At 34.6% G+C, this 13,474-nt stretch overlaps 1 protein-coding gene across 4 annotated transcripts in view; it reads left to right on the plus strand.

Annotated features, from left to right (window-relative positions):
• The window catches only part of LOC109621323 (atypical protein kinase C), a 340,341-nt gene that overhangs the window by 117,639 nt on the left and 209,228 nt on the right, over positions 1-13,474 (plus strand). The window lies entirely within an intron of this gene.

Here is a 13,474-nt window from a genome sequence, read left to right on the forward strand (position 1 = left end):
GTACTTGCCTCACAATATACAAACTCATGCAATGACAGGCAAAGAAAGCTCTTCAATTAATAACTGTGGAAGTGCTCGAAGAACACTAAGTTGAAGCGAGGCATGCCAAGTCCCAGTGGGGACGTAGAGCCATAAAGAAGAAGAAGAAGAAATTAGGCCGAAACGTCGGGCAATGTCAATTTAATCGTTTGGATTCCCTAGACTGAGAGAGCCAAGACATCCAAAAATGAATTACTTTCTATAGTCGAGTCTGAAGATTTCGCTGTCTGTAAATCGCTGACAAAATAGACCTACCTATCCGAAGGTAAAAAAAAGAAAAAAGACTACACCGTCTTCAGCCAGACGCTGCACAGACTGAACAACTTCTTTCCCAAATGTGAAGTGAAGAGGTTTTTGAAAAAAATAACTAGTGTGTCTAGACCAGAGGTTCCCAACCTTTTTGATGTGGCGACCCCCTTAAAGGTTTGTCAAAACATCTGGGGCCCAATGAAATTGTTTAGAAAAAAAAAAATGAATTTAATGAACGGAACCGGGTTTTCTTTTGGGTATAGTGATGTTCAGTGGCGTAGCCAGAAATTTGCTCTGGGAGGGGTTTTCGATGTTCAATAATAATACATTTTGTAAATATATACAATGAATTTGAGCCGTAGGTTAAAAATTTTTTCATCACAAAGCGTTTTATACTGGAAATTTGTTCCAGAAATTTTGGCTCTGGGGGGAGAGTTTAACCCTAAAACCTCCCCCGTGGCTACGCCAGTGGTGACGTTACCAGAAATTTACTGTGGGAGAGATTTTCGACGCTCAATGATAGGTTTTTTATTCAACACTCACATTCCGTAGCTGAAAAATAGCGGCGCAGCCGAAAATTTTTACTTGTCAAGGTGTTTTATACTGAAAATTTGTTCCTTGTGGCTTTTGGGGGTGGCGGTATACAAAATTGAAAATTGGTATAGTTTGCACAAAATAGAATAACATTTTTTTTTGATAATATCGCGGCCCCCCTGGACAGCCCTCACGGCCCCCCGGGGGGCCGCGGACCACCGTTTGGGAACCCGTGGTCTAGACAAATTTTTAAATTTGTAAAGAAATCGGAAGTTCTGAAATTCTTTTAAAGAAAGTAGAACATTTTTATGAAAACTTATGTGTTTTTGAGAGGTTTTATGAAATTAAATAATTTCTTAGAATTTATATTGCTCTATAAATTTGAGAATTTAGTGTCAATGGTGAGTTTATACTCACCGTTACAGTAGGCTGCAGCTTATTTTTTCAAATGTTTTTTAAAACTGACACAAAAAGAGAAACCTCTGAGTTTGAGCCAAAAATATTGAGATTTAAAGGTGGCGCAATCGCCTCAAAGTTGGAATTCCGAGTAATAAAAATATGTTTTCACTTCAAGTGCCATAACTTTCTCAATTTTCAACAAATTTTCATTTTTTTTACCACAAATTAAATTTCGAATGAACTTGTAGATTATTATTTTTTTCCAATGTAACGCAAAATATGAGTTTTTAAAGATTTAATTTATTTTTTCTTCTTTTTACAACAATTTTCAACTTAAGAGTCCGATAACTTTTTAACCGTATGACCAATTTCAAATTTTTTAGAGTGTTTTTGTAGACAATTTTGTTGCCTAAGAATTCTGTGAATAAACTGTACCTTTAGAACATCGTTTCAAAATGGATAAATACCAAAAACCGTTCAAAAACACGTATTTTATTGAAAAAATTCGCATTTTTTGCAAAATTTTTATTGTTTTCATGCCTAATTTTGGGCTTAAAATGAAAAAAATGTGCTAAATAATCATTTGGAAGCCTTGAACTTTAATTTTTTGAGTGTTCTGAATCAATAAATATTTTCATGTTCTAAATGCAAGGAAAAAAAATTGAGAACAAAATCCTCCAAGGTGTTCCATATTCCTAAATATGATATTAAGTTTTAACCTTTTGAAGCCGGAATTTTTCCATGCGTTATTCTGGATTTTTTTCTACGTTTTCCTGTAGTTTTGGTGGTCACTAGTATAAAAACGGTAGAATATTATGCGGAATATGTTTTCTGGATATCCTAGGTCATCCAAACTATTCTTGATTTTAGATCCTAAAGTCTACGAGTGTAACGGTAACTTCTTTCATCATACAAAGCTACGATTTGTCATCTATCATGTCCAGTAAGTCTTCTGAAAGGTTAATGGACAATATCAGATCAGTCGGGATGTCCTAGGTCATCCAAACTGTTCTTGAGTTTAGATCCCAAAGTCTGCGGGTGTAAGGGTAACTTCTTTCATTATACAAAGTTGCGATTTGTTATCTTTCATGTCCAATTCATCTTCTGAAAGTACAATAGACAGTACCAGATCAGTCGGGATATCCTAGGTCATCCAAACTGTTCTTGAGTTTAGATCCTAAAGTCGGCGGAATTTTCGATAAAAAAGCTAATGTAATTGTTTTGTTTTTATTTTCTTAAAATTTTTCTAAACTTGTAGTGGAAATGTAGCAATATTATAAGAACTCTTACTGCTTTTGATCTCATGAATTCCCGAAAATCCTGAGTGAAATGTTTGATGAAACTGCTGACCATTTTTTTTAAATTGCTATATCTACAAGATAACAAAATAGTGGCACGAAGCTCACCCATAGAAGTTCAACCTGTTAAGTAGCTTATATAATATTCTCTAAGATACAATAAGAAATCGGGAGTTCGAATCCCACCAGAACCATGTATTTTACACCGGAGAATTCTCCGAGAATTCCTCTGATGTAAAATGTAAAATGTACTGTTAATTCTTCCTGAATATCTTCGAGAATTCTGCGATTCCTCCAGGTCTTTGTCTGAAGATTTCGCCAAGATTTATTTCAGGAATTAGTCCAGAAATAAGAATCGTCGATTTTTTTTCAGTAAAATGCATCAAAAAATGTCTGCTGGACGCTTTTTCGTTTTTGTCTAGAGTAATTCTCTGAATTTTACTAGTATTTTTTATAAGAATGTCGTTCGACCTCAAGGAACTACTCCAGGAATTCTTCATGCTTTCCTTCAAGAATTCTTCTCTAAGAATTCATCCAGGGATTGCTGCAGAGTTTCCTTTATAACTTTCCTCACGAGTTTTTTCCAGAAATTCTTCAAGGGTTTATTGAATATTTTTTTCTTAAAGGGATTCTTGCATGAAATCAAGAATACAAGGCTTCCCAGACGCAGAGATAGCACGCTTCTCAGTGTATGTGCAAGTGTGCGCTGTTTTAATATGAAAATGAGCTACTCCATATCTGCCTGCACGAGTTCTTCCAGTAATCAATTATTCTTGCGTTTCCTAGAGAGCTGTGCTAGAATTTCTCCAGGAAATCCTTAGGGAGTTTTTCCAGCGATTTCTCCTGGACTTTTGCCAATTTTCACCACGTGCTACGCCTAGGATTTCTACAGAAACTTCTTCATGTTTTTTCAATAGTTCCTCCAGATTCCTTACGAAATTACTCCAGGGTTTTCTTAGGAGTTTCCTTTAGGAATTTGTTTCAGGTGTTTTTTGTGATTTCTTCCGTTTTTTTATAGATTTCTGTTTCTACCCAAGTAACCAGTAAGCATTTAAAATAGCATTCCTTCAGCATTATAGTAGCCTTTACGACAAGGCGTTTAATGCTAATTAGCCGTATATGCGCCTATAGTGCTACCTCACAGCAGGTTTTGGCAAAATAACGGGCTGTCTTAGTGCTATCCCTTCAGGAACGTCGTGACGAAATGTCAAAGAAGCGTAACGCCTCGTCGAGCAAAAAAAAACAAAAATAGATTGACGTCTGCTTCTCGTTCTCTCAGCCTGCTTCCCCGCTTCATCGTCCTTCCATATTCCAGCCGGTGCTAGGTGGTACTTTTTTGCTGATTTTTGTAGTGATGTAGGTTTGAACTTACGATCCGGAGATTGATTAATCATATCTGCTTCGGATTCTGTTGCTCCTGATCCACGATGCTAAAGCTGTCCCGGTGGCGTGCGTTGATTTAATCGCTAATATAAAGAACAACAGCTTCAGATTCAACATCCAAAACTTGTTTTCATTGAGATATTTCATTGTGGTAGAGCATTACGGGAATATCTGTGGAATAAGATTGTTTCTTCCCTCTTTCAAACAATCCTATGATCCACCAAAGGATCCACCTATTCGGCACATATTTTCCGACGAAATGATATAATTGGTGATTTTTTGATGGACAAGTTCCTAATCCAATCCAGCTGCAGTAATGTTTTCTTTGGTGCGTTTGGATGAGTAGGGGAAAATGAAGAAACAAATAAGATGCACAAATTTGTAAACAGAAGCATAGGCTCTGTAAGAGAGAGACAAAATGTGTTGCCAAATGCGTAACATATCTCCCAACCTTTTTGCTCTTAGCATTTAAAGAGCAGTTGAAAAGCATTCTGTATGCTCCCAAGTGAAACCACTTCAAGCAGTTGAAATGCTAAATAACAGCCGAAAGCATTTGAGCAGCATAGCTTATGCTAACTCAAGGCAGCTATGCATTCGAACTGCTTATGTAGGGCAGCAAGCAGTTTAAATGCGAAATACGGGCTGATATACGGCTTATTCAAATGCTTAGTGGTTACCTGGGTATTTTTGCAAGTATTTTCAGGAATATTATTTTTAATTCTTCAGCTGGTGTGTCTAGACATATTTAAAAAATCTGAAGTTATGAAATCGTCAAAAAAAAAACCGTTTTATAAAAACTTATGTGTTTCATGAAGCTATAGAATTATCTTTAGAATTTATATCGCTTTAAAAATTTGGTAAATTTGCTTCCAATAGAAGATTTTAATATGACAGTTCTCAAACTGTTTTCTGTCAAAAGCAGGTATGCTACAGTAAGTGTGCTGTCAGTTGGGATGGTAGCACTATGAAATGTTTAATTTTATTGTAGTTTTTATAGCATATTCATATGGAAATATTTCACACAATGTAGGGTAAAACTAGAAGGTGATAGAATAAAATTATTCAGTAAGAATCGAACCTTCGAGAAATAAAGTTCAATTCCTTTCCAAGTCCAATAAAGTGATTCCGAAGTGAACAATAGTCAATGATGATTTTTACAGTACGAGCTGTACAAATGAAATTTGATTGAGTTTTTTTTTTCTAAACTTGGGGCGGAATTGTGGTCATATTATAGGAATCTTTACTGCTACTGTGACCGAATAGGTTTCTGGTGGGAATCCTGTGGAAATGTTTGGTGAATCTGATAATGAAACTTTTTACATCGCCCTATCTTGAAGATGTCAACGTAGTAGCACGGAACGAGCTCACCAAGAAACAATTTTAGAACACACCAGACATCTATCGACACACATAAAACTGTGACACACTAATTGAATAGATCTGCATTCTCCAAAACATTGCACACCTAGGCACCATAGAAATAGAAATTTAACCGTGGAAGCAGCAACTGAACTGGGCTTCTATATAATTATAATGAGGAGTCGTTGGTTTCTCGTTCCACCACAATAAGATTTTGTGTTTCGCCCGGGAATTCTCCAAGATTTCCTCTGAAGACGTTCAATAAATTTATCCTGACTATCTCCAAGAATTCATTTTGGGATTCATCAAAGATTTTTTTCTGGGAGAACTCTAGTTACATAAGTGACCCGATTTTGTCAGCCCCTTTTCGGAATACATTGTTTGCTCTCTTTAAAAACCTAAACAGTTTTTCAAAATTTTCATCCCTTTATGTTCTGCATCTCAGCTGTAGTTTGATGACAAATATTAATAAATTGCTTAAAATGTCACCGTAAGATAATGAGACCAAAAAAGTTGTCGCAAAATGGGGCTGACAAAATCGGGTCTTTACTGTATTCACTTTTTATAAGAATTGCATTAGGAATATCCAGAAATTTCTCCAGGAATTCTACAGGATTTTCTTCGGAAATTCTTAGAACTGCAGTAGAAATTCCACCAGGAGCTAGTATAAGGATTTCTCTAGGATTTTTTTTTCTTGCTTCTTCTTATCCTTGTTCAAGAGATTTATTCTGAAATTCATCCAATAATGGCTCCATAGATGTCCTAAGGAATTCCTGCAAAAGATTCGGCAGAGATTAACCGATATAATTCTCCAGAGATTCCTTCACGTTTCTCTTCAGATATTCCTCCTCGAACTTCTCTAAGGATTCACCTAGAGATTACTCCAGAGATTCCTTTATCAGGGTGTCTACTATCTGAGAAAAAATTGGAATACCTGGAATTATCAGGGAATTCATTTTAACTCAAAAAACTGGAATTATCAGGGAATTCTGGTGTCAATCAGTATTTTTTTCTGTGGTAAGAAGTTTTTTTTTTCTAAAATTATTATGATTCATTGAGTAAATGATATCACCAAAAACTATTAATTTGAGCTAGACCTATTTAGTTTTGCTTCAAAACTCATGGCCTCAATTTTCGGAGATCTGCAAAAGTTGTTGATGACGAAGCTCTGAAAAAAAAATTCTGACAGTTCTTGAATGTTTTATTTAAAATAATGCTAAAAGTCTAAGGCATAGGTTCCCAAACTTTCAGGTCGCGCGACCCCCTTTTGCCAGCAGACGTAGTTTTCGCGACCCCCCATAGAAATTCCCTCATCTGATCTCTGTTACAGTTAAATATTTTACTGTCCCTCGCGACCCCCTGCATAAGGGCCGGCGACTTCCCTGGGGGGTCGCGACCCACAGTTTGGAAAACCATGGTCTAAGGAGTTTTCGATTACTGGATTTTGAGAAATGTTTGAGGTAATCTGAGTGTTCACAGTTTTTTGGAGAAAAAAATGCAGTGTTCTTCAAATGTTTTTTTTAAATGAAATCCTCTAGGAAATATTTTACTTACGAAAGTTATGTTTAAGTGTCTGAAGACATTCTCTTAAATTCACTGAAATAGTTGGCAAATTCTCAGTACAATTAGAACTTACTTCAATACTTCTCAAAGACGGATTGACGAATGTCCAGAATGCGTCAAAGCATTTCCTTTGAAAACGAAACTCAGTTCTGTAACTATTTAATGAAGAAGTCTACAAGAAATATCATAAAATTTCAGGAATCAATCTTGAAATTATTAAAATTAAAGCTGTAGTGGAAATTTCTTTGGCTCCCGATTTTTTAAAGAATTCATATCGAAAGTTCTGTTTCAGAACAATTCTACACAGTCGGGAATTTCATCCGAAGTCTTAAATTTCGTTCATAAATTTCTTTCGAAATGGTTTCGTCCCCTACAGGAATTCTTTCTGATTTTCCATTAGGTTCCTCTATGGGAGCCACCATAAATATTTAATAAAAATTCATCAGAAAATCTTACCAGACATGTCCATTTCTGGATTCTTGATGTTGATATAACTCAATTTTCTTATAAATATGTTTGAAGAATTCCAAAACATTGCCATTCAAGTACCCTTAAATCGCATTTGAAAAATTCCGATTTACGCCTTGATCTAATGAAAGGTTTTGGATGAAATCAAGCATAGAATTACTTCATGCATCTTGTCAATGGGGCACGTTCGGTGTAGTACTAGATTTGTAGTAATGAGCTGAATTCTAGTATGGTGAGAAGGTCAATTTTCCCTTTCTGCAATAAAAAGGTGCGAAAAGCATGGGTATTATGGTTGCTTGCCTAATTTGATGTTGTTTGAGCAAAACTTTGGGAAACATTGTTGTTGTTTTCTCCATTTCTCCAACATAAACAACATAGTTATCCAAAGTTTTGCTCATACTGCATCAAATTAGGCAAGGAATCATAATACCCACGCTTTTTGCACCATTTTATTGCAGAAACGGAGAATTTGGTTTTCTATCCGGTTCCTCTATAAGAGCCACCTTCAATAATTCCATCAGTAAATCTACCAGACATGAACATTTCTGAATTCTGGATTTTGATAACTTCTTCAAATAGACTATATAGTTCATATGGCAATTGATTTTATCCAATCATTATCCCTTTCGACCATTGTCCGATTCTCACAGGACGTTTCGTTATCATGTTTGTCTCAAACAGAGACTTTTTCTCATTAGTATTGTGACTTCAAAGTCAAAGTCTATTGTATGGTGATACAAGTGATGTGATGGTGGTTTCGTACTAATGATCAATCAGTTTGTTTTCATGCCAGAACCCGAATAAAAAGATATAGTGCAGCGATTGCTTCGGTTGTCATCTTAAGTCTATTCATTCCTGACTATCTCAGATAATCGTATGACCAAGATAGTGGAAATAAAAAGTCAACACTAATTTTCATTCGCAATTAACGGTATGATTATGTTACAATTGACTCGATTTACAGTCGTGATTCCACGAATCGTATTGACGGTAACAGTCATCGTTTTCTGAGCTTTAACGTTTGTATAAGTTATCAAAATTTTATACCAGTTGATATCATGAACTATAACTTAAATCAGCGATACGATACTACGAATCCTATCGACGATAACTGTTATCGTTTTCAAACTTTCAATAATACTCTGCATGGACTTTTTCATCAGTTTCACTAATTTTTATAATCAGTTGTTTAATCATCCTTCTTATAATTTATTCGAAATAAACAGATATTTTGCAACGAATTTTTTGAGTCACATCATAAATTCTACCATACGACATCAACACAGTTTTATTCTGTATTGAACCCATGAAAGATATATGCAAACCGCTCCATGTTCTTCCCATATTCTCTCACTTTACCATTCTAGCAGGATAATATCCCCGGTCTGGATGGGGGAGCTTTTTACCTCCCGGAATGAGACCACTTACGGCCACTCAACGAACGTACCAAACGCACCTGAGTTTCATCCACAGCTTCTGTTGCCTGCCACAATGATATTTCCTACGCTGGGCCACTCGGATCGGGTGAGTCCAGCCATCAAATTCGTACAATGAAGAACCCCCTCGAGACTTCATACTCCAGACAACACATCAAATTGTACATTGTGACGTGCACTTTTACGACCACCTTGTCGTCGTCATCGTCTCGCTGTCTCGTTGACGATACAAGCAAAAGAGCGAGCTTTGCTTTTCTTTGAATTGAAAATTCAAATAGTTTCTTTGTATCTTTCTTGGTCCTAAAGTTTGATTTCGTTTCGATTCGATTTCGACTCGGATTGCGATTTTGATTTCGATTCGATTTCGAATCTCAATTCAATCCACATCATATCCACATCCAATCCTCATTTAGTCTGCATCCTATCAACATCCATTCTACATCTATTTCTTATGCAAACTCAATCGTATTCTAATCTTAATCCAACATCTAATTCACATCAAACCTAAATATACGTGCAATCTTAATCGAATCTCAACCTATCCACAAGCAAATCAAATTGAATCGTAATCCTGTCCACATCGAGTCTTTATCCAGTCCAAATGCAATCTGAATTTTAACAAAATCCTATTTAAATTCAATATTTATCGATAATCTAATCCAATGCATATCTTATCCACATATAATCTTCATCCAATTTGAATCAAATTCAAATAAACTCAAATTCAACTTACTTTTAATTTACACTCCATACGCATCCATTTCGGATCCCATTGAAACCCCCATTCTATCTAAATAAATACTAATTCAATCCACACTCAATCTAGTTCAAATGCAATCCTAATCTAGTGCACATTTAAACTACATAAAATCTGAAATCAATCCAAGTTCATTTCAAACTTAATCCTTTAAAAATCCCAACTGAATCTATGCATGCAATCCACTACACAACCGATCTTAAATTTGTAATGCTAATTTGGTGCCAACCTATTTACATTCAATCCACAGCCAATCCAAATCCAGTCCAAATTAATTCGAAATCCAAGCTAAATGTAATCCAATTTTCTTCAAACACAATCCAATTTTCTGCGAATGTGTGTAATTAGTTTCGTACCTTTTAATTCTGCCCCAATTGCTTATCCTTTGACAGATACGCATATTTCGACTACCACTTGTAATCTTCCTCAGTGTCAGTTATCGACTCCACAATCCAATGTTTTTTAGTTGACATTGAATCAACATCTACCCACATCCAAATCCAGTTTATATCTAACCCAATATATATATATATATATTTAAATTCAATCTAAATTCTATCTATATCCAATGCACAATCCATCCACAACTAAGCCAGATCCAATTTAAATGTGCTCCAATTTAAATTTGAATTCCATCCAAATTTCATTCACATTTAGTCCACAGTGATCCTACATTTATTCAGATGCAATTCAAATGTCATACAAACCAAATTTTAATCTATTACAACTTAAATTTGAATTCAACCCAAATTCAATCTACATCCAACCCACAATGTATCACCATCTAATTCATAATAAATCCAAATATAATCCAGATCCAATCAAAATCCCACATTCCATCCACATTCAATCTACACTGAATCCACATCTAATCCAGGTCCAATTAAAATACAATACAAACCTAATTCGAATCTAATCCAATTTGAATTTAAGTTCAACTCAAACTTAGTTCTCTACAAATCCACATCCAATTTTGATGCAATCGAAGTCCAATGCAAACCCAATGGAGTTCAAATTAAATTTAAAATAAAAATAAAATATAAATTTACTCCACACCCAACCCACAATGAATCCACATTTATTGCAAATTCGATTCAAATCCAATATTAAACCCATTTGAATCTAATCTAATTTAAAATCGAATTAAATCCGAATTCCAATCACTTACAATCCACAATGAATCCTAATCCTAATCTAGATCCAATTCGAATACAATACAAACCCATTTTGAATTTAAATGTAACCCATATTTAATCCACATCCAATCCACATCCAATCCACAACAAGTCCACATCTAATCCAGATGCAATTCCAATTCAATACGTACAAACCCGATTGAAATCCAATCCAATTTAAATTCAAAATCAATCCAAATTCAATTCACATCCAATCCACAATGTATCCACATCTTATCCAGATTATATTGAAATCCTATACAAACCCAATTTGTTAAGTTTGAATTCAACCCAAATTTAATCCACATCCAACACACATGCAATCTACATTCAATCCACATGTATTCCACAATGAATCCACATCCACAATGAATTCACTTCTAATGCAGATTCAACTCCTATACAATACAAGCCTAATTCAAGTCTTAATAAATTCAAATTCTACCCTAATTTAATCTACATCCAATCCACATCTACATTCATCTACAAAGAATGCATAACTAATCTTATGCAATTCAAACCCAATTTAAAATTAAATTCAACCCAATTTTTATTTACATCCAACCCACATTCAATCCACATCCAATCCACAATGAATCCACAGCTAATCCAGATCAGATTCAATACAATGCCAATTGAAATCTAATCCGATTTAAATTTAAAATTAATTTATGTGAATTGACATGTAATCCACAATATATCCACATCTTATATAGGCCCAATTCAAATCCTTTAAATTTAATAGAATTTTTGTTTAAATTGAACCCAAATTTAATCCACATGCAATCCACAATGAACCCACATTCATTCCACAATAAATGCTCAACAAATCCTGATCAAATTCTAATAACGTCTCTAAGATTATCACTCTGATTTATTTATTTCAATTCATAAGTAATTATTTGTTTAATTGACTACACCCATTTTTTTTTTTTTTGGCACGGGTCTGGTTTTTGCTTTAGCTCAGTCAATTTTCAACCGATTCTCATGAAATTGTGTACACATGTAAACACGATTAGTACTATCAGTGTACAGAATTTCATGAGAATCGGTTCAAACATGACTAAGTTATAGCAAAATAACGGCCCGTGCAAGAAAAGAATCGGGTGTGAAAGCAACAACACTGCAACATACCATGAAGCACACTTTGTAAACGTTATTTTGTTGTATACTGCCATATTTGCTGGATTTCCTATGCAAATGGGGCAAACATGCGATTCACATTTTATATTTATTTTGGTTTTTACAATATTTTTTGCAAACATGCCCTTTTATGAAAACACAATATTGCTGATATTATACTCTGCATGTTGGTACGACTCCACCTAGCAAACAAAAATCAATAGCTTAAACATATATGTCCGTTTTCATGCAAATAGTCTTGCATTCAAGTACCTTCTAAAAATATCCGATTAATTCACTTTTATAATTAAACTCATACACTATAATACGCCAAAAATGGTAGAAGAAAACTTCTTAACAATTCAAATTAGTATATTTACAGGTTTATTGTACTTGAAAAGCAATATCATCAATAACTTATTTGTTAATTTAAAACCTTCAGAATGTTTTTTTGTAGTTTATGGAAAACATATCATTCAAACGTAAATTTCGATCTGGCTGTTTCCAAAAAGAAATATTTGATAAAAGCAGGATCAATATTTGATATAATTTGCTCTATTTTTGCGTTCTGTTTTATTGTTACTACTTATAATCGTTTTATTCCAGAAGGATTCAGGTAAATCTACCATTTTATATAGGAGGCTTCAGGTATATTTATAATTTTCCTTTTCTATTTCAGATTTGAAATCAAACACCCATCAAGTTGTGAAAGGAACCAGGCACCAACCAAACATATTTTCTGCACCTGAACGTTGACCAAACGTTTTCTTTGATTTTTACCCTTCCACTAATACCCAAATTCCCGTGACGCCTAGGCCTGAAAGAATGTAGAGGTCTCTATGTACTTTCATAGGTGTCCAACTAAGCTTCCTTTCCCATCCCTCAGCTGTCGCAAGGACGTGGCCAGGACAGTACTCGACCGTTGGAGGATTGCGTCAATCTTGTCTAAGAGTCAGAGATTAGTCCCAAATCTTTGTGCTATGGTAACGGACAGGAAGGATGCAACCCTCATAACAGCGATCCAGGGCTGTACCACCTACGAATTTGTGCGACTTGCTTAATGCTAATGCTAATGCTAATGCTAACAAATCCTGATCAAATTCTAATGTTATACAAACCCAATCCAAAACTAATCAATTTGGAGTTTAAATTCAACCCAAATTAACTCATCATCCAATCCACATCCAATCCACAATTAATCCACAACTAATCCAGATCCAATTCATATACAATACAGACTCAATTTGAATTTAAATTTTACCCAAATTCATTCCACATCCAATCTACATCTAATCCAGATTCAATTTCAATTCATAACAAAACCAATTGAAATGTAATCCAATTTAAATTCAAAATCAATTCAAATCCAATCCACTTCTACACTAACCCTATTATAATCTAATCGAATTTAAGTTTAAATTCAACCCAAATTTAATCCACACAAAATCCATATTTAATCCACAACTAATCGTGATCCAATTCAAATACAATACAAACCCAATTTGAATTTAAATTTAATCCACATTTAATCCACATCCAGTCCATATTCAATCCTCAATTATTCCACATGTAATCCAAGGTTAATTTAAATTCAATATTAAACTCAGTTGAAATCTAGTCCAATTTGAATTTAAAATCAATTCAAATGAAATCCACATCCAATCCACAATTGTTCCACATCCTATACTGATC

This window comes from Aedes albopictus, chromosome 3 (genome assembly GCF_035046485.1).
Source record: "Aedes albopictus strain Foshan chromosome 3, AalbF5, whole genome shotgun sequence".
Taxonomy (NCBI): Eukaryota; Metazoa; Arthropoda; class Insecta; order Diptera; family Culicidae; genus Aedes; species Aedes albopictus.